General features: G+C 40.7%; 1 protein-coding gene across 1 annotated transcript in view; it reads right to left on the bottom strand.

The window, feature by feature from the left end:
• Window positions 1-25,142, bottom strand: part of rab27b (RAB27B, member RAS oncogene family) — a 77,854-nt gene extending 52,712 nt beyond the window's left edge. Inside the window, exon 1 of the mRNA XM_026174483.2 lies at window positions 24,867-25,142. The gene's annotated coding sequence lies outside the window, so the exon portion shown is untranslated. The remainder of the gene's footprint in view (window positions 1-24,866) is intronic.
• Window positions 25,143-27,833: the final 2,691 nt, after the last annotated feature.

Below are 27,833 nucleotides of genomic sequence, written 5' to 3'. Positions count from 1 at the left end.
TTATAGATATAAAAATATGGAAATGTACTGATGCATGATCTGAATTATAATTTTTCTGACTGTCTGAGGCAAAAATTCCCCGAATCAAATCGTGGATCGAATCAATTCGGGACCTTGTGAATCTGAATCGAATCGATTCTAGAGATCAGTTGAGGGGCTATTCCTGACACAAGTAGAGCCAAAGTGACATCAGTCAGACAATCCTTTAGGCCGATGCTGGCCTATCACAGTTATATACACCAATTAGGTGCAACATTATGACCACTGACAGGTGAAGTGAATAACACAATTTATCTCTTTATCATGGCACCTGTGCATGGTTTGGATGTTGTAGGGAGCAAGTGAACATTTTGTCGTTGATGTGCTAAGAGCAGGACAAAAGGAAAGATTAAGGATTTTAAGTTTGACAAAGTGGCTAGACGACTGCAGCTCTTGTAGGATGTTCCCAGTCTACAATGGTCAGTATCAATCAACAAGGAGGGAATAGCAGTGAACCAGTGACAGGATCATGTGCGACCAAAGTTCACTGATGTTTGCGCAAAGTGAGGCCTGGCCTGTGTGGTCCAGTCTACTGTAGCTCATAGAAATATGTCAGATTACACAGTTTATCGTCATTTGTTGTGCATGGGGCTGCATAGCCTCAGACCAGTCAGGCTGTCCATGTCGACCCCTGCGTGCCATTGAAAATGCCAACAACGGTTTAATGACCATCAGACTGGACCACGGAACACAGGAAGTGGGTAGTTTGTTCTGATGAATCATGTTTTCTTTTACATCACCATGGATGGACAGGTGTGTGTGCATTACTTACCTGGGGAACACCTGGCACTATGGGAGGCAGTGTGATCCTTTGAATAACATACTGCTGCGAACACTTGCCATCCATGTGGATGTTACTTTAACATGTACTACCTGACTGCATGTACTACATGGTCTGCAACACCCTTTCATGAAAACCGTATTCTCAGATAGATGTAGCCTCTTTACAATACAACTTTATTTATAGAGCACATTTAAAGACCGACAGTATACCAAAGTGCTTCACATAAAAGACAGAAAATAAGACATAAATATTATAGGACCCTAACAAAGTACCAAGTATGCTAACAGGTCAGTGTCACTAATACACAGGAATAGCATAAAATGCATAGCAAGTAAAACATATCAAAAGCAAAAAAAACAAAAGATATGTATGAAAGGTAAAATAGAGTAAGTTTAGGGATCATATACAGGCATTAATGAGAAGGCAAGGTTAAATAAATAGGTTGTTAACTGCGATTTAAATGATTGGAAAGAATCAGACGTGGATAGAAATAGGAAGGTTATTCCATAAATCTGGTGCAGCCAAGGCAAACGCACGGTCACCTCTACAGGGAGTGCAGAATTATTAGGCAAGTTGTATTTTTGAGGAATAATTTTATTATTGAACAACAACAACCATGTTCTCAATGAACCCAAAAAAACTCATTAATATCTAAGCTGAATGTTTTTGGAACTAGTTTTTAAATTTGTTTTTAGTTTTAACTATTTTAGGGGGATATCTGTGTGTGCAGGTGACTATTACTGTGCATAATTATTAGGCAACTTAACAAAAAACAGATATATACCCATTTCAATTATTTATTTTTACCAGTGAAACCAATATAACATCTCCACATTCACAAATATACATTTCTGACATTCAAAAACAAAAAAACAAATCAGCGACCAATATACAGTGGGGCAAAAAAGTATTTAGTCAGCCACCGATTGTGCAAGTTCCCCCACTTAAAATGATGACAGAGGTCAGTAATTTGCACCAGAGGTACACTTCAACTGTGAGAGACAGAATGTGAAAAAAAAAAAAATCCATGAATTCACATGGTAGGATTTGTAAAGAATTTATTCGTAAATCAGGGTGGAAAATAAGTATTTGGTCACCTCAAACAAGGAAAATCTCTGGCTCTCACAGACCTGTAACGTCTTCTGTAAGAAGCTTTTCTGTCCCCCACTCATTACCTGTATGAATGGCACCTGTTTGAACTCATCTGTATAAAAGACACCTGTCCACAGCCTCAAACAGTCAGACTCCAAACTCCGCCATGGCCAAGACCAAAGAGCTTTCGAAGGTGTTACGTTTCGGTGTTGTCAGTGTTTTGTTTTTGCGTGACTGTTATGTGTTTCCTACTTTACTTTGAAAGTCTGTGTCATCTTAGTGTGTTCAGTTTACGTTTCCTTGTCTCGTTAGTTCTAATTTGCCCCGGCTGTGTTTCCCTCCTGTGGTCCATTCCCTGATTGCTCCTTCTATGTATTTAAGCCCTGTGTTTCTGTATGTCATGGTCGCGATCTTCCCCCCCGTTGTAAATAGTTTGACGTTTTGTGTTTTGATGTAAATAAATTCGTTTTGAGACACTTTTTGGGATTTTGGTGGAGAGCCTTAGTGTTTTTCTTCGTAGTTTTATTTTCCTTATCTTTGCTTTTCTACGTTGCACCCCGGTTGCCTAGGCCGGGGTGTAACAAAGGACACCAGGAAAAGTATTGTAGACCTGCACCAGACTGGGAAGAGTGAATCTACAATAGGCAAGCAGCTTGGTGTGAAAAAAATCAACTGTGGGAGCAATCATCAGAAAATGGAAGACATACAAGACCACTGATAATCTCCCTCCATCTGGGGCTCCACGCAAGATCTCATCCCGTGGGGTCAAAATGATCATGAGAACGGTGAGCAAAGATCCCAGAACCACACGGGGGGACCTGGTGAATGACCTGCAGAGAGCTGGGACCAAAGTAACAAAGGTCACCATCAGTAACACACTACAACGGCAGGGAATCAAATTCCGCAGTGCCAGACGTGTTCCGCTGCTGAAGCCAGTGCATGTCCAGGCCCGTCTGAAGTTTGCCAGAGAGCACATGGATGATACAGCAGAGGATTGGGAGAATGTCATGTGGTCAGATGAAACCAAAGTAGAACTTTTTGGTATAAACTCAACTCGTCGTGTTTGGAGGAAGAAGAATACTGAGTTGCATCCCAAGAACACCATACCTACTGTGAAGCATGGGGGTGGAAACATCATGCTATGGGGCTGTTTTTCTGCCAAGGGGACAGGACGACTGATCCTACCATGTGGATTCATGGATTTTTTTTTCCCCACATTGTGTCTCTCACAGTTGAAGTGTACCTCTGGTGCAAATTACTGACCTCTGTCATCATTTTAGGTGGGGGAACTTGCACAATCGGTGGCTGACTAAATACTTTTTTGCCCCACTGTAGCCACCTTTCTTTGCAAGGACACTCAAAAGCCTGCCATCCATGGATTCTGTCAGTGTTTTGATCTGTTCACCATCAACATTGCGTGCAGCAGCAACCACAGCCTCCCAGACACTGTTCAGAGAGGTGTACTGTTTTCCCTCCTTGTAAATCTCACATTTGATGATGGACCACAGGTTCTCAATGGGGTTCAGATCAGGTGAACAAGGTGGCCATGTCATTAGTTTTTCTTCTTTCATACCCTTTCTTGCCAGCCACGCTGTGGAGTACTTGGACGCGTGTGATGGAGCATTGTCCTGCATGAAAATCATGTTTTTCTTGAAGGATGCAGACTTCTTCCTGTACCACTGCTTGAAGAAGGTGTCTTCCAGAAACTGGCAGTAGGACTGGGAGTTGAGCTTGACTCCATCTTCAACCCGAAAAGGCCCCACAAGCTCATCTTTGATGATACCAGCCCAAACCAGTACTCCACCTCCACCTTGCTGGCATCTGAGTCGGACTGGAGCTCTCTGCCCTTTACCAATCCAGCCACGGGCCCATCCATCTGGCCCATCAAGACTCACTCTCATTTCATCAGTCCATAAAACCTTAGAAAAACCAGTCTTGAGATATTTCTTGGCCCAGTCTTGACGTTTCAGCTTGTGTGTCTTGTTCAGTGGTGGTCGTCTTTCAGCCTTTCTTACCTTGGCCATGTCTCTGAGTATTGCACACCTTGTGCTTTTGGGCACTCCAGTGATGTTGCAGCTCTGAAATATGGCCAAACTGGTGGCAAGTGGCATCTTGGCAGCTGCACGCTTGACTTTTCTTAGTTCATGGGCAGTTATTTGGCGCCTTGGTTTTTCCACACGCTTCTTGCGACCCCGTTGACTATTTTGAATGAAACGCTTGATTGTTCGATGATCACGCTTCAGAAGCTTTGCAATTTTGAGACTGCTGCATCCCTCTGCAAGATATCTCACTACTTTTGACTTTTCTGAGCCTGTCAAGTCCTTCTTTTGACCCATTTTGCCAAAGGAAAGGAAGTTGCCTAATAATTATGCACACCTGATATAGGGTGTTGATGTCATTAGACCACACCCCTTCTCATTACAGAGATGCACATCACCTAATATGCTTCATTGGTAGTAGGCTTTCAAGCCTATACAGCTTGGAGTAAGACAACATGCATGAAGAGGATGATGTGGACAAAATACTCATTTGCCTAATAATTCTGCACTCCCTGTAGACTTCAGCCGAGATCTTGGCTGAACCAGGAGTAACTGAGTAGATGATTTTAGTGCTCTAGCGGGAATGTATGGACTAAGGAGTTCAATAAAAGGTAGCTTGTGGCTGTGTTGTTGATCATTTTAAAAGTAAGCAGCAGTATTTTAAACTGGATGCGGTATTTAATGGGTAGCCAGTGCAGGTCAGTTAGAACAGGGGTAATAGAGGCAAACCTCCCCGTGCTGCCGCGTTTTGAACAGTTTGCAGTTTATTAAGAAGGGGCAGAATGAAGACCGAAATAAAGGGAGTTGCAGTAGTCCAGCCTAAAGGTCACAAAGGCGTGAACAAGCTTTTCCAGGTCCTTATGCAGAACATAATGCCTAGCCTTAGAAATGAGACGTAGTTGGTAGAAACTAGATCTAACTACAGCGGACACTTGTTTATCAAATTTAAATGAGCTGTCCAGCAACACGCCCAAATTGCTAACAGTGTCAGAGAGGGAGCTGGCAAGGGAACCAAAGGCATCACGAAGTTGACCGCGAGGAATATTACTATCAAATACCACGATTTCAGTTTTCTTATCATTTAAGATAAAAGTCTCCTAAGAGCCATTCTTTGACCTCACACATGCACTCTCGAAAGCAGTGCAGAGACAGAGGAGGATCATCAGCTAGTTCAAAGTAGATCTGTATATCGTCAGCATAACAGTGAAAAGCGATATTGTATTTCTCAAAGATTGCACCTAGAGGGAGAAAATATACAGCGAGACGAGAATAGGGCCCAGCACAGATCCTTGAGGCACGCCACAGCAGACAGGTGCAGCGGAGGAGGAACAGGTGCCCAGGTTGACCGAGAAGGACCTATTGGAGAGGTATGATTTAAACCAATCAAGGCGACACCTCTAATGCCTACAGTATGCTCAAGCCTCACTAATAAGATGTTGTGATCCACCATGTCAAAAGCAGAGGATAAACTTGAGGGGGTAGGGACAAATAAGTAAATACTTCAGCCTACTCCTTTTCAAACAAATAATGGAATGATATTTTGTAATGATTGTGAAGGCACATGTTTGAAATGTTTGAAATAAAAATGAACTGAACTAAATCCAATAGAACTAGGACCGCAGAGCGTCCAGTATCAGCAATTAGAAGAAGATCATTAAGGACCCTAAGCAACGCTGTTTCAGTGCTGTGACGTGGTTTAAAGGCAGACTGGAATTTATCAATAATGTCATTCACATCCAAATAAGCCTGGAGTTGTAAAAGAACCATCCTCTCAAGAATTGTATACAGGAACGGGAGCTTAGAGGTCGGTCTGGATAATGCGCCCTCCATCAAAACAATAATGATTCAGAGATGGTTTTAGGAGCACAACAATGAGTTTGAGGTGTTGTCCTGGCCTCCAAGTTCTCCAGATCTCTGTCCAATCAAGCATTTGTGGGATGTGCTGGACAAACAAGTTTGCTCCATGGAGGCATCACTTTGCATCTTATAGAGCTTAAAGGATCTGTTGCTAACATCTTGGTGCCAGATATCACAGCACACTGCCAGGGTTCTAGTGGAGTCAACAGGTCAGAGGCATGGACTTTTTGGTAGCAAAAGGGGAACCAACATAATGTTAGACACGGGGCAGTTATTGTGTTATTCTGAAATGTTACCCTTTTGTTTGAGACAGCTGTCATTGCCACTTCAAAATCAACTAAAATTAACTAATGTAACTAATGTTATACCTTGTAGTGATGTTAGCAAGCTACTCATTACCCATCCTAATATTTCAATCCGCATCCTCTCAAGAAAAGATAATGTTAATAATTTAAATAAACTGTCTGCCACCATTATGGTAGTGATTGAAAACAACTTTAATAACTTTCAAACCTTAACGAAAAAGGAGCTTATGTATGGTAACGTGACATCCCCAATTGCAAGATGTTGACCAAGCATCTACCCACTCCACAGGAAAAGATCTCCTACCCTCCTCTGTCCTTCAACCATTCAGCGTTCCTGTGTCTGCACAGTATTAGGCAAGTGGTTTAATCTTATAGTTTATTGGTATATATAATTTATATCAGCTGAAACATTGCCCCGAATAGTGACTATTCGAAAAAGAAAGAAAACAAAAAACAAAAACAAACTTCAATTCTTAGCCATTCTCACTCCAAATACAAACATCCCATTGTTCTTGCTGACAGAAAACAAATTCTAGTGGGAAAATACTCAATCTTGGCACAAATATACTATCAAACTGGCTTCTGTCTTTGCAGAGGTGCAAAGTAATGTTTGGCAATTTGCAGGTCGTAGTAGCGCCCCAATTTTAACCGCAAAGTGATGAAGTAGGAGGTGAAACAGAACTACTCAAGCTGAAATGAAGAACGCGACATGCCGCCTGACAGCAGGAATGCTACATCAGGCTCCAGATTCATTAAATTATTGATAAGAACCAATTGCTGTGGCAGGATATTGCTGTATTTGCATACAAGCTCAATTTTTCTTAGATTATGATTAATATATTGTTGTTTACACTTAGCCTTCTGCAATAATAATTATTTCACTCTAAGTGAAGTGTGCTGTTCATATTTAACTACATATCTACTATTTATTATGGCTAAGACTCCGTGATATGACTGAATCATTACCATGACCTTAAAGACAATTTTCTGATATATAGCACCATGAAAGAAACACAGTAAGCAATTATGCTTCACAGATTTATTTCTTGCAAGCTTGCAGGGAGGTCATTTGATTCATAACCACAGCAGCTTGCACTTAAGCTTGGGAGAATACAAACTTGCAGTAAGCACAGATGTCCAAGCAAGCAAGCAAGCACGCACGCACGCACGCACGCACACACACAGAGTGATATTTCTGTGAATACCCTACATCCACTGCTGCGGGTTACATTCATTATTAATAGGCTTCAATTAGTTTGTAATCTGCTTCTTCCTTTTACAGCAAAGATTCAGGCTGCTTAGCTGTCAAATACAGACTCTGAAAACATTGAAGAATAAATAAAATTAAGCATAAAACATTTAAAACATTGTGATGTATCAGAATGTGAATATCATGTCTGCCAAAGGTTCACAAAAAACAAAGTGATGTTTTGTTTTTGTTCTTATTCTAAACCAAGAGCAATTTTCCAGCTAGAACCAGCACCACATTGCACTGATCCATCAGGATGACTTGCTTCCCAGCTTATCAGTTCCTTTCATCAATTCTGGTATGTTTTTCAAACAAGTTGCCATCACAAAAATAACAATGTCAGACTCAAAGCAAGTTTTTTTGCACACCCGAGTTACCTACATGCTTTTTTCCTACTCCATTTATGAACTTCGTTCTGATTCAAAGATGGTTGGCTTGAGGCTGAAAATCTGTGTAGACCTACTTTTTTCTACATTTAAAGCTGAATAGGAATCACTAGTGAAACTGATAAAGAAAGAAACCTAAAGAGAATTGATACTAGCACTGGTATGGGAAAAAAAAAAGTCCTGTTTAAGGTAGCCTTAAATTAAAATGTATATTAATTATCTTAGTTTATTAGCCAGTAGGTTAGCCAAACATCCAAATTTCGCTTTTGTGGATAGTTGAATCAAACTATATTTATGTGCATGCTTCATGTCAAGGGGTTTGTCTTTCAGCATTGATGTTATCTCTTATCACAGGAAACCAAAGCTGAGCTGCTGTTCAAACAGCACATCCACCGACAAAAGGCGCAAACAGAATTAAGCATTAATGTGACGTAGGCCACACTGGGACATGAATTATGGTTAATAACATTCACATAAAATAATAAACTAACCATTTTGAGACACTTTTTTTTTGATAAAACATGTTAGCCTAACAGCAGGTTACAAATAAACATATTAGCCAACTTAGTGGTTTCTTTGGATGATTCGCTTTGATGCAACTGTCTTCTGATTGGATGCCACTCGCAACAAAACATCACAATCTAAGGAATGTGTGGCTTTTGTGTTCATGGCCTGAGCCGTGATGGACATTTAACGTTGTACAAATGTTGTTGTCACTTATGAGGACTAAAAATTCAGATTTCATAAAACAGAATCTTCAGCAGGCCATATTTACAGTCTCTTCTATAGCAAATTATTTTCTGGAAAAATGTCTCATAAATTCCAGCAAGTGTTTAAGACATTAACAAGTAGGCTGTAATAGGCAAGGTGACAGTGTGAAAGGTGAAGATTTAACTAGCACCTTGTTCAGTTGTTTTTGTTTTGTTTTTTAAACTACATCATTTATTCTGGTGCCAGTATGCATGAAGCAAAAACAATAGGTAGCAATGAATTTAATTTCTTCTTCATAAGCTTGGTTTGTTGACTAATGAGAAGGAAAATCGGCTCCAGTTAAAATTTCAAGGCAATTCTTGGACGATTTAGACATTTTACATTCTACACTCATTTTTAATCATCTTCTGGCTCAATTTAGCTGTGTCATTAAAGAAAGATAAATCCAAATTTTCAGAAGTGTCCTACTGAAGTGCCAAAACTGACATCTTTTCCTCCCACATAGTCACAAGGGGGGAAAGACAGAGGGAGAGAGAGAAGAAAAAAAAAAAAAGAAAGAAAAAAAAGAAAGAAAAAAAGATGGCACCCAATCACAAAATGTCAAAGCAGCAGAGTTTAATAAAGAACCACTCTGCAGGCCTGACTTCTGCCTGTCAAAGTGGAGAGAGCAGGGAGCCAATATATTAAAAAAAAAAAAAAAGTGCAGAAAAATCAAAATGTCAAGGTTTCCCCCAAAACAAGAGGACATTAAAAATGCTTTCTAGGCCTTCTGCTTCCAGGTGCCCACATCGCTGAGTCAAAGTCTGATTGGTGCAAAGACTAAAGGGGGAAAAAAAAAAAAAGAAAAAAAAAATCCCTACCTGCCAAGCATGCTAAGCCCTTGTTTGACAGACAGGCGTGTATAGGAAGAAGAACAGAAAAGAGAAAGGCAGAGGAGGGTTGTCAGAGGATAATTTAGCCTCAGACTTTCAAGCAGCAAATCAACACAGTCTATCACATGAAAGACATAAAGAAGCAAAGAAAGAACAAATGAAAGAGACAAAGAAAAGTGGAGATTGTGTTTAGTCCCACGAGCATCCTTGGCAGTGCCACATTTCTCCTTTCTTTATGGTTTATTAATTCATGGTCAGTTGATCTACCAAAAAATAAAAAAATTAAAAAATGACCTCAGCTCTCTGGCTCCCTTGTTGATTATGATGCTTTCATCTTCTAATAAGTATTAAATAATGTTCACATGTGCAGTGATTATTATGAAACATAATAAGCAGCAAGCAGCGTGAGGTCTAAAAAAAGAAGTGCTGCTCTGAATATAAAACATGGACATAGGCTCTTTCTGAAGACTGAGCACATTCACTCTAATGGCCAGCAGGAGGCGACTCCTTGGCCACATCCCTAGGTGCACAGGTATTTTGGCAAACCTAGCCTTTTCTATGCATTTTGGCTTTCGTCCACACATAAACAGCTTTTTGGATGACTCAAAACTGAGCTTCTGGAAGAACTCCTTCAAAAGTGAAGACTTTAGAAAAAAAACCAAACATGTTTTTGCATTTACATGCAGACAACATCAAAGGTGTTCTAGCAAAAGTCACTGGTGTTCATCTTTATCTTCAATTCACGTCAGACTGTGTGCCATATAATTGTTTGTTGCACTACATTTCTTCAAGGTTAGGCTTATATTGCCACCTGTTGCTTTGGAGATGTTTTTTAGATGAACTTTGGGGGGGGAATGACCTTTCTTGTGATCTGTGACCTTAGCAGAAGCATTTGGGCTGGGTTTATGATCTTTATCAATGGTTTCATATCACAGTCTATTTAATAAGATATGACTTTCATTTTGGACTGAAGCTTTACCTACATATGTGGTTGCAGTACTGTCACAATGCCACAGCTACAATGGCTTCATGGTGTTATGCTTAAGCCCTGAATGTCTTTATCTTTAAATTAATGCTAGAAGTATTAATTATTGTTTAACCTGCAAAATTATTTCACAATTAATTGAATAATCAGCCAAAATTAGCGAGATGCTACCTGGTCTCATGGGTGGAAGCCACAACGCAAGCTCAGAGAAACAACACCTATACAGGGAGTGCAGAATTATTAGGCAACTTAAAAAAAACAAATATATACCCATTTCAATTATTTATTTTTACCAGTGAAACCAATATAACATCTCCACATTCACAAATATACATTTCTGACATTCAAAAACAAATCAGCGACCAATATAGCCACCTTTCTTTGCAAGGACACTCAAAAGCCTGCCATCCATGGATTCTGTCAGTGTTTTGATCTGTTCACCATCAACATTGCGTGCAGCAGCAACCACAGCCTCCCAGACACTGTTCAGAGAGGTGGACTGTTTTCCCTCCTTGTAAATCTCACATTTGATGATGGACCACAGGTTCTCAATGGGGTTCAGATCAGGTGAACAAGGAGGCCATGTCATTAGTTTTTCTTCTTTCATACCCTTTCTTGCCAGCCACGCTGTGGAGTACTTGGACGCGTGTGATGGAGCATTGTCCTGCATGAAAATCATGTTTTTCTTGAAGGATGCAGACTTCTTCCTGTACCACTGCTTGAAGAAGGTGTCTTCCAGAAACTGGCAGTAGGACTGGGAGTTGAGCTTGACTCCATCTTCAACCCGAAAAGGCCCACAAGCTCATCTTTGATGATACCAGCCCAAACCAGTACTCCACCTCCACCTTGCTGGCGTCTGAGTCGGACTGGAGCTCTCTGCCCTTTACCAATCCAGCCACGGGCCCATCCATCTGGCCCATCAAGACTCACTCTCATTTCATCAGTCCATAAAACCTTAGAAAAACCAGTCTGAGATATTTCTTGGCCCAGTCTTGACGTTTCAGCTTGTGTGTCTTGTTCAGTGGTGGTCGTCTTTCAGCCTTTCTTACCTTGGCCATGTCTCTGAGTATTGCACACCTTGTGCTTTTGGGCACTCCAGTGATGTTGCAGCTCTGAAATATGGCCAAACTGGTGGCAAGTGGCATCTTGGCAGCTGCACGCTTGACTTTTCTTAGTTCATGGGCAGTTATTTGGCGCCTTGGTTTTTCCACACGCTTCTTGCGACCCCGTTGACTATTTTGAATGAAACGCTTGATTGTTCGATGATCACGCTTCAGAAGCTTTGCAATTTTGAGACTGCTGCATCCCTCTGCAAGATATCTCACTACTTTTGACTTTTCTGAGCCTGTCAAGTCCTTCTTTTGACCCATTTTGCCAAAGGAAAGGAAGTTGCCTAATAATTATGCACACCTGATATAGGGTGTTGATGTCATTAGACCACACCCCTTCTCATTACAGAGATGCACATCACCTAATATGCTTCATTGGTAGTAGGCTTTCGAGCCTATACAGCTTGGAGTAAGACAACATGCATGAAGAGGATGATGTGGACAAAATACTAATTTGCCTAATAATTCTGCACTCCCTGTATATCATGCGTAAGCCTCAGAGAACCATAGTGCCTCTTTAGTATAAGAATCGATGTTAGTCACAATCATTAAAAACGGCAGTACCCAGCAAGGAGTTCCCCATCATGAGAAGTTGTAATCCTGGTATTTATGAGCAAGGATAAAAGTGGCAGCTGCAAGGAGAAAATGTACCGCCGAGCTGATTTACTGTCCAGAAGAGCAGTCTTCATTATTGATTCTTCTGTGCTTTCAGATCCTGCAGTCAGCCAAAGATTTCCTGTTCTTACCCTTTCAGTCTGTACAGCCTCCATCTCTCTGCCTAAAGCAGAGAAAAACTTTTTTTGGGCTGTATTTTAATGTGTTAGGAGGAGAGCTGACCAGCAAGTCAGTCCGGCACTAAACACTGTCACCAATAATTCAGCTTTTGCAGTCAGGACCATATATTTGGACGATGGCAATAGTTCCAGATTTTGACCTCTTTACACCACCGTGAAAATTGGATAAAAATTGAGCAACTAAGATGTGACTGAAGAAAAGTCATAACCCTGAAAAGTAAACTGAAAACTGATAAGTGTTACAGCCAGATGTGGCCTGCTCTCTATTCATTTAGAGGAAATTAAGGAGATAAAAATCGCATCTGGAACCTTTAAGTAGGGCTGCTCGATTATGGCAAAAATGATAATCACGATTATTTTCACTGAAATTGAGATCACGATTATTTGACGATATTTATTTAACCCTTTAAGACCTACTATAGAACCAAGTCCACCAGAGCTTATATTATTTTTTTACATGCTGTAGTGCCATTTGTGGGAGCATTTCAAGTTGCTATACATCAATACAACTGTTATAGCCCATATTTTAATAATATGTATGCATTAAGTCCATAGTAATTACATAAATTGCAAAAAAGTGCAATAAACTACAAAAAAAATTGAAAATCGCTTTTGTTTTGTTTACATATATTTCTACTTGGAGAAATTTAAGAGGTTTATCCCTCAAAACTTTAAATACAATAAAGTTGCAAAAAATAGTTTACAACAACAGGAAATTTATTTTGAGTGTCTTCATAGTTTTATTTTGGAGATACAGCAATTTTTATATACTGAAGGAAAAACAAAAAACAATCCTATGATGCAAATTTGCAAAGAAAACAGCATGTGCATCATTTCACTGTGGGAAGTGTTACGAACAGCTGATAGGAACGGCAAAACGTGTTTCTGGAATATTATGTTTTTGTTCCTGCAAGCGCTTTTTATGCAATTTTTGCAAAGCTATATGTGGAACGAAACCGTGACCGAGGACAACCTGATGGCATCAGATGTAAGTACAACTCCTCCGGTTTCATATGCAAAACAAATTATTGCGCTAGCTTAAACGGTTCAGGTTCTACAGGGATTTAACAATAGTTACGCAAAACGGGCTTTAAAGGGTTAACAATGACTTTAAAAAAATAATATAAAATAGTGTGCAACACCACTGAAGTTTTTTTTTTTAAACTCTCTTTTCAACCAACGGCAGTCACTCTCCAAATAACTTCTGCTTAGCTTTCCGAGCTTCCCTCGGGTCCTCTTAATCAGCGGTCTCCAACCTTTTTTGCGCCACGGACCGGTTTATGCCCGACAATATTTTCATGGACCGGCCTTTAAGGTGTCGCGGATAAATGAGGGAGGGGCTAATAATCGGCTCAGTCATTTTTAATGATCGTTGAAAGCCCAGATCGTAATCGTGATTAAAATTCGATTAATTGAGCAGCCCTACCTTTAAGTGTTGAATCTGTATCAGATCGCTGTTCATCTCAATAGAGAAGACTCACAGGTTCCACACTTAAGAAAATAAACCTTGCAGCAGTTTGTGCAGTTACTTAAATTTTTCTGGTGAGGACAATATTGTAAAAAAATATTTTTTTTAAAATAGCATTGTTCAGATATTATGAGATTCTTTGTATGTATGGTAGTCCATGTTTGGCATCCCATGCCTTTGAAATCCTCCTCTCTCATCCTGTTTATCCAGCTGTAAATTATACAGACTGACTGGCTGAACCGAGTGAGACCCTTGAGATCAAATCGTTAACCTGAATGTGTCACAGCATCTTTATCCTCAAACCAAAATACAACTCGAAAAACTACAGAGAGTTTAACTATACACAGGTTTGTGACTGGTCGCTGGCACCAGTTTTCATTATTAACCAATTTACTGTTTTCTCTTTCATTTGTAAAGGCAATTTACCAGTTATTAAACTAACTGCATCAGTTAACAGTCTAACAACTGTGTTGATAATTGTAAAAATATGGCATTGTAGGGAGCGCTGTTTTGAATTTAATCAAGTGAGCTCAGTCAGTCACAAGAGAGAGAGGAAAAAAAATTAAAAAAAAAAAAAAAAAAAATGAGAAAATGTTACGTTTCAAGGATGTTTTGAACCAAAAAGCAGATGTCTACATTCACTTGAGTCCCTGACAGCTGCTAAACAGTCACAATACAACAGCTGGAACAAATTTTAAAGTATAGCACATCCAACTCATGTCTTAATGGCAGACACATTAAACATTTGTTAATATGTCACCAAAGTAAAAACCAGCCTTCAGTTACTGATAATATTTCTCTGTGATAAAGCTATGAATACAGTAGGGGTGGGCGTTATAAACGGTATATGGTAGAAACGATATAAATTTGGCCAACGGTAGAGATTTTGACTATACCACTCTACCAGAAGCCTTGGATGAACCGGGATGTTCGTCTCCTCCTGAAAGCCCGCAAGACCTCCTTTAGGTCAGGAGATGCACACGCCTACAGTACAGCTAGGGCTAAGCTAAAGAGGGGTATCAAAAAAGCCAAACGCTATTACGAAAAGAAGGTAGAAGAAGACTTCTCCAACTCCAACTCCCGACGCATGTGCCAAGGACTCCAGACCATTACAGACTACAGGACCACCAAACCCTCCCCCGCATCCTCTGATGTCTCCTTCCTCAACGAGCTCAACAACTTTTATGCTTGTTTTGAGCGAGGGAATTCCAACAACTACAACCAAAGCAGACGTGACGCTGGACCACCACCCACTGACTCTCTCCCCCACTGATGTAGGAGTGGTGCTGAGCAGGATCAATGTCCACAAGGCTGTAGGTCCTGACGGCATCCCTGGGCGTGTTCTCAGAGCGTGTTCTGGGGAGCTTGCAGGAGTGCTGACAGACATATTCAACCTGTCCTTGGCCCACGCTGTGGTACCGGCCTGCTTCAAATCCACCTCCATCGTCTCGATACCCAAAAATTCCAACCCATCAAGCCTCAATGACTACCGCCCAGTAGCACTCACCCCCATCATCACTAAGTGCTTAGAGTAGCTGGTCCTAGCACACTTCAAATCCTGTCTCCCCCCACCCTGGACCCCCACCAATTCGCATACCGCCAGAACAGGAGCACAGAGGATGCAGTCTCCATCGCACTGCACTCCGTCCCCTCACACCTGGACAATAACAACACCTACGCCAGAATGCTGTTTACAGACTTCATTTCAGCATTCAATACAATCCTCCCCTCACAACTCATCAGGAAACTGACAGACCTAGGCATCAGTTCCCTCATGTGTAACCGGCCCCAACATGTCCGGCTGGATAACCACTGCTCATCTACAATCACAATGAACACCGGTGTACCACAAGGCTGTGTGATGAGCCCTTTCCTCTACTCCCTATTTACCCATGACTGCAGACCTGCCGATGGTTCCAACATCATCATTAAGTTTGTAGATGACACCACGGTGATTGGCTTCATCAGTGACAACGATGAGGCCGCCTACAGGGAGGAGGTGGATCATCTGGCTGAGTGGTGCGACACAAACAACCTGCTGCTCAACACTGAGAAGACCAAGGAGCTCGTCGTGGACTACAGGAGGAATGCTGACCCACATCCACCCATCCACATTAAGGGGACGGCTGTGGAGCGTGTGAGCAGCTTCAAGTTCCTGGGTGTCCACATCTCCGAGGATCTCATCTGGATGATCAACTGCTCCAAGCTGGTCAAGAAGGCTCACCAGCGCCTCTTCTTCCTGAGGAAGAACCACCTGTCCACAGACATCCTGGTGAACTTCTATTGTTGCACCATCGAGAGCATCCTGACCAACTGTATAACAGTCTGGTACGGGAACTGCTCTGCCTCGGACCGGAAGGCGTTGCAGAGGGTCGTGAAAACTGCCCAGCGCATCGCCGGGCAGGGATAGCTCAGTAGGTAGAGTGGTGGCCCCATGATCGGAAGGTCGGGGGTTCGACTCCACTGAACGGCTACCCTGAGGTACCCCTGAGCAAGGTACCGTCCCTACACACTGCTCCCCGGGCGCTGCACTGGTGGCTGCCCACTGCTTCACTGGGTGAATGGGTTAAATGCAGAGGAACTATTTCCCTATGGGGACTAACACATACACTTTACACTTCCTGCCATAAAGGAAATCTACAGGAAGCGGTGTCTGAAAAGGGCTGGGAAAATCATCAGAGACCCCAGTCACCCATCACATGGACTCTTCACCCTCCTGCCCTCTGGGAGGCGCTACAGGAGCCTCCGGACTAAGACCACCAGGTACCGGAACAGCTTCTTCCCCACAGCTGTCAGACTCCTCAACTCTGCCTCCTGATATCTGACCCACGTTAACACATGGACTGAACATACACACACCCACAATGGACAACTGTACCCTCAAACACACAATAATAACATGGACTGAACCACCACTCACAACCACCAGCACTTTATATAGCCTCTGTAGAAATTATCCACATATCTCACTTATCTTAACTGTCATTGTAACATACCTATAACAGACCCATTTCTGTAATATATCTATATACCTATATCATTGCTAATATATATTTTGTAATATATCTATATCATGGCTAAAGCACTTCTGGATGGATGCAAACTGCATTTCGTTGTCTTGTACTTGTGACGTGTGCAATGACAATAAAGTTGAATTCTATTCTATCCTACCGCAATAGCGCATGTTGATGGTGTCATCAAGCTGCACCTGTTTTGGTCGAAAGCATTACAGCGGCTGCAAACAACATCTGCAAATTATGCCGGACGACAGTAATAGCAAAGAGATTAAGCACTTTTGGAATATGGGGAAAGCCAAAAACTGCCCTTTCTCCACTTCCGTACCATTGATTCATTAAAGCTGAATTCTCTCGCAGCTGCTCTATTCCCATGTTGCAATATTATTAATGACAAACCTCGTATTGTGGATGGATTATCTCAGTTGTTCTCCTGACTGAAGTTTGGTCAGTTTATAGCATCCTGCCATGCAATTGCATTTGCTACCAGAAACCCTCACGTTAACCTTTAGCGAGTGGAAAAAAGTTAGCGTTCATCCTCCAGTTGCACTGTGCTAATGTTATACTAACGTAGCTGTTTTGCTAGCGATCACGTAGCACATCATTATATACCAGCTAGTCCAACTTCAATAACCCTACAAAAGTCACTTCATTAATGTCGGAAGTGATAGCAGAGCTGTACTTTAATTTTTTTCAGAAATCTCTCAGTCAGAACATGGCATATCATGTTTAGATGGAAACTAGCAAGCTAACTTCCTGTTAACTTCTAACTCTGTTAAATTTAATAACTTCTTTTGTCATGCATCCGTGGATATTAAACTTAATTGTTACACCTGGTAAAGCAGCAACACTGATCATTTTATTAAAGATGAAAGAATTTAGACAGTTTTTAACTCTCAGTGATGCTTCAGTGTTCGTTTGACTTTGGGACTTGAAGCGGACGGAGCTTTGGACCCAGATTACTCCACAAGGCTCCTGACTACGGCAGCCGTAATGCTCCGGAAATCCATCAAACGGTGCGGCTTTCAGATTTCTGCGCGCCGTGTACTACAGTAAGCATAACCAGAATTCATACATAAGGCACTGTCGACTTTGAGAAAATGGGGAAAAAGTAAATAAATAAATTTTTTTTAAAAAGTGTTATACAAAAGAAAAGACTATCGCGATATATATCGTTACTGCACACGCTTCAAATTATACCGTGATATGGATTTTAGGCCATATCGCCCAGCCCTAGAATACAGTCATTAAAACACCCAAGCAGAAAGATTAATCGCGTGTACGGCTTTAACAAACTATTAATTCAATTTCTGAATATGTTGATTTGTGTTTAATATGTGAACATTTTCAGTCTGTTTCAAACCACAGATCGGTGTTTAAACTCACCAGCATTTAAAATAATGGTCATGCCAACCAATACTAAAACATCAAGCTAAAGAGCTAATGATTTTAAAAAAGGGGAAACTTAAATATTAGCAATATTAGCATAAGCGGGTTCCTATTCAGTAAAATACACTTGATTTACTTAATTATCAATTAGATTTCTCAACACACAGCAATTTGGTGTTTTTGAGACACTGAAAACACAGAACTGTTTATACCAAGGTTAAGTAAAGCTAAACTAAAAACTAAAACTAGATGTGACAACACAAGTCACAAGTTTAGTAAACTAAAATAAGAGATTTTAAATGAAAAATAGATGTCATCACTGAAAAAAAGTGAAACTGAAATGATTTTGTGAACTTGAAAAACTAAATTAAAAATCAGTCAATGAAAAACAAAATTTAAAATAATTTATGAAGCTTTAAGCAGACAACCATTGGATAGGTTTAATGGGAGACAAGCATTTGTTTGTGTGTGCGCATGTGTGTGAGTGTTACCTCTTGACAACTTTCTTGCCACATTTGCCATTTTGCTTTGCCTTAATCCTCGAAACTTTGAGCCATCACCGATTCATGGATCCAGATAGAACATTTTTTCAGGCTGGCTGATCATTTCGATGATCATTTTGGTGGCATCTTCTTCAGTGGTTTTCTACACATTTTGTGCCCAAGCCACACCAAAGGGAAAGCCAAATGGCTTTTAGGCGTACTTTTTCAAATCTGCGCTTCACTGGTATCGAAATCGCCTGCATCAGCCTTATCAGACACTTTCACATAAAGCTGCCTCAACATTCTTTTAGGGTTTTACTCAGTAGGGATGTTTGGGTTCCTAGTGCCTCTTCAGTTTGCTTCCTACCATGATACCATCAGCTCCTCTCAGCAGATGATACACTTGGGCTGAGAGCTTTTGACTTCCAATAGACCAGTAGCTTCACAATGTTTTTTACTGACTGTTTGATTTTCCACTCATACATTTTCTATCCTCATGACCATCTCTCAGGGTCTTGATGTGTCACACTTTAATATTTTCGCCTCTTGAGTCACTGCACAAAAGAACATGGGTTCCTTATGACAAGGTTTTTTTTCTTTAACAGCTTGCAGGCTATTAACAAACGAGTGCCTGCAAAATACAGTACAGTAAATAAAAAGTTCCTTCATAACATTTTGTGCAATAATGTATGACAAAATCCCACGGTACACCTGGACTCGCGTCAAGGCAGACTAGTGTGCCATAACACTCCATTTGGGAACTGTTGTTGTACAACAATTTAAATGCCTTTTGAGTCAGTAATTAAAAGATAAAAATGTATACAGTGAAGGCAGGTTCGGCATCCCAAGGATATTTAACAGTAATCACTTTCAGCCCTGTGCTATCTGCACCTCAAGCCTTGCAGCCCTTTGGTGTGAGTCATTTAGTCTCTGATATGCAGCAGATGACTTATGCAAAGGAAGGTCCAGAGAATGAACTGGAATTCTAAAGTAAAAATAAAACTGAAGTGCTTCTGCGCATCATAAGCACATAAATTTGTGATAAATCACAGAGATACACTTAATTATCCATGACAGGTCTGGTGTGCCAGTCAGCTCTTTAACGCTGTAAAATAAACGTGGGATCTTTGGATCCAGCCAGCAATTGAGCTTCAACTCAACTCGATTATTTCTGCCAGGAAACATTTGTATAACTAAAAGTTAATTCTCCTGACAGACCATACTCTCAGGAAAGCCAACACGCAGACACCATGCTCGACCTGAAGAGGAGTGTTTCTGCAGCAAGGCCCTTGCTATCAAGTGGAAATCTTATCTATGCATTAATCATCTTAGGAAGGCTGAATCCTGCTGTTTCTGGTCGATACACTGCAGGTGGGTGGCAGGAGGAAGAAGAGGAGGAGAGGGAGGGAGTGACAGAGAGCCAGAAGGAAAGGGCAGAGTGGTTAGGGAGACTGTCTTGGAGGCAAAAGGTCACTGTGAATCATCACAGCAAAACACCTAACGTGAGCGCCCCTATTCTTCCCGGATAAACCTCAAAGGTACCAACTGCATTTTCAGACTTTAGAACGGAAGCTGCCAATACAACTCGGGAAATGGCATGAAACTTCCATAAGCCTGTATATCTTGAAATCGGTCTAATCCAACTGTGATTCCATATGATTGTTACCTCAGACCAGCAACACAGAAATTATGGAGGACCAGAGAAAACTGTTAGCCCTCAAGTTTTTTCAAAAGCAGGACAAACTGTAAGCTTCCACAGAAAACCCATCCAAGCACAAAGAACACTACAGATAGAAAGAAAGATCCAATATTTAAGTGCCTTAAACCAGCACTGCTTTTAACTGACACCAGGTGGCAATGCCTGTGGTTGGAAAGCGATTTCTGGTGCTATTAAAGCCTACAGGGAAACTGCTTTGACCTCATTGACTCTCTTGACTGCTGGTTGGCACTGTGCTGCCTCTTCAAATCTTAAATCTTAAAGTAGAGTTAGGAGTGAGAGATCCAGATCATGGAACCTGCAGATCTCTGCGATACCGCATCTTTGGTAAAACTGAAGATTTTGAGCGCCTGGGAACGAGAATAGTTTGATGTTGCATGAACCATAAAACAGCATTTATAGCCCAGCCTAGTTTGCAATGCACATTTCAGATGAGACTTTAAAATAAAGAGAAGTTAATGAAGGAGAGTACAAAACACAAACATGAAAAACCTGATTATTTATGACTTAACCCACTTTAAAAGCATTTCTGCTTCAGATTCAGTTGGGATGCTTTGTGAGTTTGCCCAGGTAAGAGAAACCATTTGTCCAAATTAGGATTTATTGACACCTTAAAAATTCCCACTGGACACTCCTCATGTTACTGACCCAGAAACTGTGATTAACAGGTGAGCAACCAGGTCACTGACAAGATGAATTTAAAGGTTTCTGCACACAAATCTACAGACCTCTATGCTTCAGATGCATTACTATACTTAGAAAAATAACACTATGCGTGTGTCCACAGAGAGTGTCAAATGAACTCGGGCTGGTTGATATGTTTAAGTTTTCCAGTCAGCTGCTGCGATCCCAATATCCAGAGATTACGACCATTTTTCAAAGACGACAACCACGGAAAAAACTTTATGGTACAAAAACATCTAATGTCACCAGTTTAGGATTATTATACACAGACCTAACCAAAGCACTCAGAAGGATGCCTTACAACCTCGAAATAATCAAGTGGCAACAGCACAGGCTTTTAAATGGGGAGGAAGTACAACCACACAGTTTTCTAAAATTGTTCTCAAACAAGAACTTTTCAGAAACGCTCACATTTTCTATTAAATGTTACCTGCTATTTATTTAGCAGGCTGAATTCTGAAAAGGTCAGGCCATTAAATACAATAGGAAAAAAAAAATAACCAAGCCTGCTGCTAGCAGCAGATAGCTTCACCGAAAAGTGTTCAACCCTAGCACTGAGTCTCATGGTGACAAAATTTCATGTCATGTGAGCTTCTTTAAGACAATGAAATGTGATGAGATTCTCTCTCTTACCTTTATTGTGACCTCATGTCTAAAGTCTGAATTGTTCATTTAAATCTTTATAACTGGATGATCGTCATAGATGCTGCTTGTGATCAAGAGGTTACGCCACAACTCGATAATGGAGCATGAAATAACAAGATGCCTCTAAACGCATGCAAGTTTGCTTTTACAACTCAGATGATCAATCTTTATATTTAACTCAGCTTCTGTCACAGACGAATTGCTGCACAAACGTGAAGTGTAACGCACGGGCTGTCATGTCATCTTCCCATGAACTGTAAAAGAGCCCCGTTTTACTCATATCCAGTAAATGGAATTTAACCATGTCCCATCTCAGAGCCTCCCTTTGTAGAAGTATATTTCATGCACCCACATGTCACACTGTGGCATTTCTGTGACTCACAGCTGATCTGGGGTCACATTTAGGGATTAATATTCAGTGAAATTCTACACGTAATTTACATTGCACATTTTACCCCTCAGCTGAATTACTGAAATCTAAGAAGGATTTTTAGCTAACAGACATACACAGGCATTGCTTGGCTTTGTTGAAGATTAAAAATTCACTGACCAGTTTTTCTGTATCAGTAGTTCACATCACAGCAGACCTGACAGCACAAGCAAAGAGCAACTTTTCCCTTCGCCTCATTCGTCTTTATTAATTTGTCTTTTTATGAAATTTGACCAAATGAATAGCAACTCTAAGGAAGCCGAGGCCTTTAGTGTGCACACTAACACCAGCACAGATAACAGGCCGGCAAGTCAGATGTTATTTGTAATTTCCATTATGAGCCTATCAGCAAGAAATCAGCTTGGATTCACTCTGCAGAAACAATAAAGCTGCCAGCAGCTCGGGGGATGCCGACCGCATTACCCATCCAATAAAGGCTGCTTCCGCTAATTACCTCTGCTCCTTCCATCTTTGTTTACAAACTGATTTATGAGTCAACAAAGACTCCAAGAAGAAAATACTCATTACTGTCACACCTCATCTGTGTGTGGACATGAAATATCATTTTCAAATTAGGTGAATTTACCTGGATTTAAAGCAAATGAAAAAATTGTAATTGTTTGCATAGGCCAGCAAGACTTCTATTCTCTTTACCTTATTTAAATTATGCACATTGACAATGAGTAGGAGAGTCATTTTCATATTTTTGTTTAATAAGAAGATCTCCATTTGAGCCCTGGGAAGAGAAATGAATCTTTTGGGGTTGCATCAGGAAGGCGGAGGGTATAAAAGTCTGCATAATCAAAAATGCGGAGCCACCCACTGTGGGGACCCCTTGTGAATAGAGTACCCACTGAAAGTGGCTTCTAAATTATAGTAAAACTGAATATTAATTACCTCACCGGGACGTTTAACGCAGTTTGTCTGCGCTTGATTATGATGATATTGTTTCTATGCATGCTTCCATATCGACATTGAAACCTCGAGTCTGTTTCACAATGCATTGCAATTCATCACAGGTGGTTCTTTTCATACTCACCATTGTATCTTTTATGAAGAAGTGGGATGATGCTCCCTAGCAAACTGAAGAGAGGGTGCTTGTCTGCTTACCAGAGGGGCCGATGGCACGATATGGCAGCCTCGCTTCTGTCAGTCTGCCCCAGGGCAGCTGTGGCTACAACTGTAGCTGCCTCCACCAGTGCGTGAATGTGAGAGTGAATGAATAATTGAATTGAAAAGCGCTATATAAATCCAATCCATTATTATTATTATTACCTCAACTCCTTGACTGAATTTAAATAAAGTACCTACAATGTCAGGTTTCAGGACATTTAAACATCATCTGTAGCTCGTGTTCACACTGAGCTTGGGAAAACTGGATTCAGATTCATTGCTGCCTATAAATGGAACAAGCTCCAAAGAACTATTAAGCTGCATTCTCTGTAGGGTTTTACGTTTGTCTATCTGCAACTGTTCTTGTACGAGTTGGTCTTCATTTGTGTGTATAATGCATTTGTCCCTTAACTGTGCAGCTCTTTGTGTCAGTTTTTGAATGTTGCATGTGTATGTTTGTATGCAGTCCTCTCTTGAAAAAGAGATCTCAATCTTAGTTAGCTTACCTGTTAGGATTTAATAATAAAAGGCTAACCTTTATGTTTAAATTCCATTATGGAAAAAGAGAAATTTTACACAGAAGATAAAAGGTAAATGGACTGGTACTTATACATCACCTTGCTACTCTTGATCCCTTTGAGGCACTTTCTTACTACATGCATGATTACAGTGCAGCAGGCCAAAGGTAGGAGTACACTTTAGTTGAGGTCGCCAGTCGATCACACGCTGATATAATTCCCATAAAAATTTCTGATACCGATTCCTGCTGAGACTGTTGTTCTTCAGCTACAAGGGTACAATTAGATTTAAAGAAACACATTTCTAAATAATATTTCAGGGAGACAGAGGAGATGCAAACACATAACCTTCCAGTTAATAATGGCTGTTCCATGTTGATTCTAACAGGTAAATAATGCCAGGTTATCTTATACTTTCTGATTTTAGCTCATATTAATTTAAGGCCACCCTTACCTCTGACTGAGTGCCCCTGGCAAACAGAAGGTTTGAACAGCAGGTGGGTGAGGTTTCTGTGCTTACAGCCAAAAGTGACATCATACAGAGCCAAGAATAACTCATTAAAATAAACTTTCGGAAACAGAGTCTTCTATGCAGGCTACACCAAACTGTGGTTCGCTTTCTGGTGGCTTCAGCAGGCCACTGCTTTGTGGGAAAAAGAAAACAAACCCCACACATGAAAAGGTTCAAAGCAAACTGTTGCTGTAAAGTTGGAGCCGCACCGTTGTGCAAGACATCGCTTTATCTTTCGCATTTACCGGAAGCACAGCTTCAAACCTGAGGTTTAACGCAGCATTTCTGAATTTCACTCTCACACACCTGCCTGTCAGGTGAAGCAGCTATCACGTCACTTATTTGCACGTGCGTGAACACCCACGCAGACTCCAACTACGATCACAGTGCACGCGGACTCCAAAGAGGAAAATGCACGAGAGTCGTTTGCGTAAATGGCGTAGAGGTGCAGCGGGCTGATAACAGACTGTTGGTCTGGAGGCTGCAGACACTTTGCTCCTCAGCAGATCCTCCAGCAGCCCTGCGCCGGGGCTATGACTCATACCGCCTGCCTGCTACCGATGCTGGACACGACAAGTAACACGCACCGAACACCAACAAGCAAACACGCGTCTGCGCCAGGCACCAGCCGAGCCCGCAGGAAACATTCCGCTCTTTTCTTTTTGCCACTCACCTTTCTTTGACGTTACAGAAACAAACTCAGATCCTCCTCTCAGGTGTCTGCTTCTGCCTGGCCAGTTCGTCTCCTCCTCCTCCTCCGAGACGTCGCATCGCTCCCACAGTCCTGTTCGAGGGGTAAATCCGGGCAGAGATCAGCAGCCTGCCCGGAGCGCAGCGTGATGTCCCAGCGGGCTGTTTGTTGGAGCTACAGGCTGGGGACAGCTCGAGAGTACCTCTGAGAGTCCTGCGAGTCTGATGGATGTCGCACGGCTTCCTTTAGGGTGGAGAATAGACGATCGAGCTGCTTTCAGGGACTCTCTGTGACCTCGGATTTTTCATCTTTTTGGCTAAGACGTGCATCGATGTGCCCATACTGTGACTAAATATCAATAAGTTTTTGTGTTGATATTATTATGTGATATGTTCTATATAACAAGCACGTTATTGGTAGCGCACTCAATAATAAAAATACAACATATTGGTTTCATTATATGGAATGCCATTTATGCCAATTTAAAGACATAAATACACAATAAATATTAGGCAAATAATTCTGGAACTGTGCTATGAAAGTCCACTTTGATAATGCTGATATAAAAAGATACTTAAAGTGTACAAAAAATGCTTGTATGAATGGGTGTAAATAGGTGAACAAGGCAAAGAGCGCTCCAATAAAAGTAGAAAAGCACTACATAAAAACCAGTCCATTTACCGTACATTCAGTGCCTTCACACACACACACACGCATACCTTCATACATGTCACTACCAAGCACTTATGTGCAGAATCTCTCTCTCTCTCACACACACACACACACACACACACACACACACACACACACACACACACACACACACACACACACCTTCATACACCAAGTGACTTTTTGCACAATACTCCGTCTTTTGCACATTTCTATTGTACTGTAGTGTAATTGTACATTGCACTTTATGTAGTTCTGCGTTGATTGTGTCTTATATGTCATATGTAGCACAATGGTCTTGGAGGAACGCTGTCTCGTTTCACTGTGTACTGTACCACTGCACATGGTTGGAATGACAATAAAACCACTTGACTTGACTTGTATTTATTCCAGGTTTTGGGGGCTTGTAAATGGAAAAAACTGCAGCTTCTTTAATTCCATTTGAAAATGAATCCAAAAGCAAGTAAATTCCCAAAGACTTCCATGTTAAAAGTTTTAACTTTACTGCATTAAAAAAACACCTGCGGAGGTTTAATATTTGTAAAACATCCCAGTGTGCTGTCAATACAAGTGAAGCTGAACTTGCTGCGAATAAATATCAACCTACTTTACAGAAACACAGGAAGGAGATGATACAGAGCCTGCAGATGTTTGATTAGTGAATCATAAAACATGTTTTTGGGGGTCATGTGACCTTTAATTAAACAAGAGAGGCCACCAAGACCACGCCCACCTTTAAAGGAATGCCATGATAACAATGCAAATCAATCAATGAAAGCAAAAACATAAAAAGCAAAATCAAAAGAACACATCAACATAAGGGACGTTTAAAGAAAACACATGCGTTCACACTGCTCAGTGCCCCACATGGGATTTCAATTGATTAAAAGGGATTAGCATATCTAATTTTACAAGCTTCTCCAGATTGTTCCACTTGTGTGAGGCACCGTAATAGGAAGCCAATTTGCTGCTCATAATGTGAACAGAAAAGCTTTTGAAACATATGTTTGGTTGTTGTTGTTTTTTTTTCTTTAATCTACCAGTTCTGCTGTTCCTCAGCTTTTCTGTTGTCCCTTGATGTTTGAAGCTCTTCTGCATAAAATCCACCATCTTTATCAGGAAATGTAGCAGATGCTGTCATCTGACAATAGAACCAGGTTTCATGATTACTATGCATTCTTCAATCCACTGCATTACATAAGGACCATAAAGGACCCTAATTCAATGAACCCCGTAAAACTACCCCCTGCTTCATACACCATAAAAAAAGATGGATTATTCAAGCTTCGAATGCATATATCACATTGCATTTATTGTTTGAGGTATCTGTGAGAAAGCGAGTTCTTACATTTCCAAACTCAAAGCACAGATTAAAGAATCATCATAACCGAAAATAAATAAAATTTTAAAAATAATTATATTTGACAGGAAACCTTTAGAAGTGTAAGTATTAAAATTCCTACAGGACTTGAAGGCACCTTGGTATGAGCGTGGTTGATACACATTCATCCCACCAGAAAATAGATGCGTTTGCAGGGTCCTAGCGCCTACAGATACTTTCTCATTCACTTTGGTATTAATGTTCAACAGGTGGAAACACATTTATTCTACTAATTTGTTTTTATTTTACATAACAAATAAAACAAAGACCATTCAGTAATTAGTGGCAATTCTTTTTAAGAAAATGTTTGATATGTTAACCCACTATGCCATTTAAATATGGGATTATATCAAAAGTTTTAATTTGATTTAGATCTCAACACAAATCAGCTACGAAGCCATATGTAAAACATGTCGGAGATGTGGTGTTAGGGAATCCTGACCAAACTGATGGAATTCCAGAAAGTACCGTCAGATTTTTATCCACCATGTGAGGGACCAAGCAGCCAAGGCATAGAGGACACATGTAACTCAAAGAAAGAGAAACATAATTAATATAACAAAACATTTTAGAAAAAACACACAATGCTACTATGTGCGTGCCTCATAATATCAATGTTAGGTTTAGCCAAATGATTAATGAATTATATTAATGAAAAAAAACTGCAAAACAAACTAATAAAGTGAACAAATGGACTGATTTACCCCTGTGTGGCTGATGCCATCACACACCATGAGATACCTCCTGGAAAGCATCTGATTAACAATATCAATTTCCAACATGGTAAGCATCCCAAACACAGTGTGAATGCAGTATAAGCATACCTGAATTTTTTTTTTTACAAAAACAAACAGTATAGAAAAACAATACAATTTTAGAGTGTTTTAGTGCAACTG

The sequence above is a fragment of the Astatotilapia calliptera genome, chromosome 7 (genome assembly GCF_964374335.1).
Source record: "Astatotilapia calliptera chromosome 7, fAstCal68.1, whole genome shotgun sequence".
NCBI classification, from domain to species: Eukaryota; Metazoa; Chordata; class Actinopteri; order Cichliformes; family Cichlidae; genus Astatotilapia; species Astatotilapia calliptera.
Note: the sequence above shows the minus strand (reverse complement) of the source record. Positions and strands in the feature narration are given on the sequence as shown.